We start from the raw sequence: 4,654 nt of genomic DNA, 5'->3' as shown, positions 1-4,654 counted from the left end.
GTGGATGACATCGCGGAGAACACTAACTGCGAGCTACACTTCAAAATTAAGAACATATCCTTGAAGGTGGCGGACGGCGTTGCTTATACAAATTCCCCCGATGCAACCTTCCATTGCAACCCGATTCCAGCAGGCTATGCTCGTGTCGTGGTTGATGAGGTGGTGGACCAATATTCGGGGCTAGAGCTTGACATTCCTAGAGGTGACGAGGAGCACACACTCGGAGATGCCAAACATCGTATCATCCTATGGAGAAAGGATTGCATTATCTTTCGAAGGCCACCGACACCGCGTCATCTGACTCCTCGTCGAAGTCCGCCACCGAGTCAGCAGACTCCCGCTCCTCCAAGTCCACCAACGCGTGAGGCCACTCCTCCTCCTCCAAGTCCGGCAAAGTGTCAGGCCACTCCTCCTCCAAGTCCGACACAGCGTCAGACGTCCACTCCTCCTCCAAGTCCGGCACAACCTCAGGCCACTCCTCCTCCAAGTCCGGCACAGCTTCAGGCCACTCCTCCTCGTCCAACTCAGCCCCGTCAGCCGTCTCCGCCGCCTCAGCAATCGCAGAAGAGACACCCCGCAGCTATGGTGCGTAGCGGTACGAGTCGAGGTCATAGTACAGGAAGTACAGGCGGAGGCAAGCGATATAAATATGGTCCAAACCTCACTACTCCTCTTCCTGAGAGGGCTTACGACAGGACCGAGGTCTATAAATATATTTTCACATTAAGGTCTTTATGGACTCTACTTGGAGTTTGTATTAATATTAATTTTCTAGCTTCCATTTTGTTTTGATTTTTGATGTTTTTAAAGAGAGTAGAATTATTTGGCCTCCTAATTAATTTGATGTTTTATAATTTTATTTTTAATTAATTGATTTAAGGGTTTTATGTCGACTTTAAACAAAACCAAATTGCTAACATTGTATACTTATTATTTTGATTTTGTTTGTACAATAGAGTTGTATTCTATAAATCAAACCACTATTTCCCATATAAAAATCATACCAAAGTTTTATTATCAGTGGATTCTATAAGGTTTTCATTCAAAAAATGAATATGTGTGTAATTATGCTTAATTTCCTATCAGGTTCTATTTCTAGGCGACCTGCATATTTGAGTGTGCTTTTATCAGCATATTCCATATGTACATGTTATATCTATTGTTAAGGGAGTGCTTTATCAGAAATCTGTTTTTACAGCCTAAAGCGCCAACTTTAGAACATCCTCTGGGACCTGCCCATGCAAATTTACATTTGAATGTAAACGTCTAATGGAATTTTCAATTTAATACACTATGGATTTGTTTTCTCTCCCCCTGTTTTGTTGACGACACACTCTATAAATCATCAAAACGCTTATCTAACTTTGATGTCGCTTATTATTTTCTATCTGCCCCGTTATTCATTAATTATTAACACGATCTCAAGTGCACAGTAGTGTTGATCTTAACTATGCAGTGCTGACCATTATTTTACAAGAATACACTTTTATGAAATTGTTAATTAAGTTATAGTAGGTAAATTCTATAATAAATCAATTGAGGATGCCAGTATACTTTATTTCAGTTTTGATGGAGAACCCGCAGAGTAAATATGAAGTTTAACTTGCCGTTAATTTATGCTCATCGTGACACCATCACACGGATTCAGGACATCCGAACCATACTCACATATTTTTTAATACTGAACCTATTTATTTCTCCAATTTTTTCGTTGTTAGAGTGAACTGTGAACCGATAGGTCCTGCTAAGTGGTGGTTTGGCCTGTATAGGGTATCAACGTTTTGCGGTTTGTCTTCTCTTTTGTTAGAATTCTAACGGGAAACCAATTCCATCTCCCCTTTTTTCCACGTACAACACACATGAGGATTAATTTCCATGTTCACTATTTTGCCTCGTTTATCTATTTATTGTATCCTTCGAATGGATATCAAACAACACATCAGTAGTGTATTTGTGCTATACTTCTATTATGCCTAACTTTTCATCCCTTGCTTATGAAATAATTAGGTTCCCCATAGCAAAATAGCTACCCTGTTTTATGAGAGAAATCATGCACTTCAGGCTAGGGTAGTATCTATATTCAATTAGTCTTATATCCATCATATTTCCAATGTGAGCCGTCCATTGCGTTTTATATGAAGTTTTGAGTTATATGGTTATGTAATTCCAGTCATGCTTAGGATGTTTATCATAAGCTGAATTGCTCTTATATACCTCATATTTTGGCATGCCCCCATATTTTGATAGAGCAGTGCTTGAAAGTCTGCATTCTTAGTGCAAGGGATGGTTGTATTTTGGCTGCCGACCCTCTGCATCCTTCCCCCGCTTGCACCACTACCTTCCTGGCCCTTTTTGCTCTGCCACTCCATCAAGCCACGCTCGACTGGTACGGGAAGCAAACCGATGGATCCTTCTGCCGCCATTCTTCATTGTGTCCATTACCTCCATATTGTCTAATCTAATTTTGAATCTATTATTTATTTTTATTTTTGTGGGCTAATTTCAAATCTATTATTGCACCCCCATGGTCTAAGCAAGCTTCAACCAAAATCGAAACTCTCAAACAATAAGCGAATGACAAAATGAGATTTACGCGGACGGAGACCAGCACATTACTACCTCGCAGGAGAGGAGAGGACCAGCAGTGGGCCTGCCTGCCTGCAGATCACGGAGGAGGGAGGTCAAACCTGCATGCAGCCGAGGAAGGAACACGTGCGATACCTGATCTGCTGATGGAATTGGTAACGGCCGGCTACTCTAAGTCGATCGGTCCATCGGAGATCACAAGGAAATACCATGTTGCTGCTAGAACGCGTGCTCTCTTCCCTCCCCCCTTTCATTCCTCCCCCGCCCCGTACCCTTTGGGTCGGATCTCGTAATCCACGATTAATTCGCGTGCTTGCAGTGCACCCTCCCCTTCCTTCTCCGATCCTCCTACCCTGGCCCCTCTCTCCCTCGAAGCGATGCTCCACAAGTAAGGAAGATCCCGTTCTTGCACCATTTATGGTGAAATATGTTTGTATGCTAAGTTTTTGTTTTTATTCCTTTTTTAAGAAATTAAGTGCGTAGAGTATTCCTGTGATTTTGTTTTTACACTTCAAACCCCTCTTTATTGATCAGTGATAAGGGTCAAATCCTTTACAATCATAGGGATCAAAGAAGTAGGTGCCTCGTCCATCCAAACAAAACTAGCTATAGGTACTAGTACTAGGACTAGCAAGTTCATGCAGTCATACTAGTACTATTTGTATCACGAGGTGTGTGCTCAAATAACCCATGAGGAAAATCACTAGTTCATGCACTACACTAATTGCAAGTTTTGCTAGTTCATGCCGTACATAATATCATGCTATCCAATCCTTCATGAACATTTTTTTCAAAACTATTCGATACATTTCATAAACACTTTCAAAAAATTCATGAATATTTTTAAATTGTGAAAAAATATTATTAAATGGTAAGAATGTATTTTCAAATGTCATGAAGCTTTTATAAATCTATGAACAATTTTTATATGTTATGAACATTTGGTGAATACTTTTTCAAAAATGTAAGGAACACTTTTACAAATTACCACCATTTATTGTTGAATTGTAAGAACATTTTTTAAGAAGGGGTGAACTTTTTATAAAATGAATTCACATTCTTTAATATATCATGAACATTTTCATTAGATGTGGAAAAACTTGTTTAAACTGCATGAACAAATGTGTAGATATACGTTGGACATTTTAAGTAAAAGAATCTAAATAGTTTTTGTTAAACTTCTAAAAGTGATCGTGTAATATAATAATCAGTTAGTGCTCCAAGTGATTTCTAAATGGTCGAAAAAGCATGGACCGTCTTCTAGGATAATATCAGTAGGTTGTTGTATGACCAGTTGAGGAAATTAGTTATAAATAAGGAGATGACATCTGGATCAAGCAAGGCAAGTGCAACTCCTGGTGCCCAACCTGCTGCTTCTAGGGCAAGGAAAAATAAGCAAAATGTCTAATCAGGGACATCTACTGTGTAACCTCCTACATGCATCAGCCTAACCAAGACCATTTCTAAGGCTCAAATGCTGAAAAACTTGATTGAAAAGGCAAAGAGCGGTTTGACTGAGAAGCCCAAGAAGATGAGAAGTAAAACAGTTGAAGTAAAGAGCGTTCATGAAGAGAATGGCTCTTGTAGTAACAAACATTTCATAATGAAGAGGACCACCCATAACGTTATATTGTTGTTGATCTTTCATTTAATGATTTTTATAAGGATCATTTCAAGATATCTTTTCAGAATAATCAAGTTTAGGCTTCACTAGTTCACAACAACACAAGCTACAGAATACACCAAACAGTAGCAGTGGCACATACACCTTGTCAGTCTTCACCTTTCTTAGCTCCTACACCTTGCAAAGCTCTCCATCTAGGTTGCTAACATCATCTTGTCCTCCATCACTTCCAGGAGGAAATCAATTCTGACAATTGTTTATCAAACTTAAGAAGTAAAAGAATTTCGTCAATATTCAAAATGTTGAAAAAAGCATTAATTCAATGTACCTCAGTTGCATAAGGGTGATATGTATACACGTGATCTTCTAATAAGCACCTTAATTTGTCTGAATTAAACACCTAACCAGCCAATGCATGAGTAAGGAAAATTTTAGAATACGCAA

The sequence above is a fragment of the Triticum urartu genome, chromosome 1 (assembly GCF_003073215.2).
Source record: "Triticum urartu cultivar G1812 chromosome 1, Tu2.1, whole genome shotgun sequence".
Lineage (NCBI taxonomy): Eukaryota > Viridiplantae > Streptophyta > Magnoliopsida > Poales > Poaceae > Triticum > Triticum urartu.
This window is presented reverse-complemented; position numbering follows the sequence as displayed.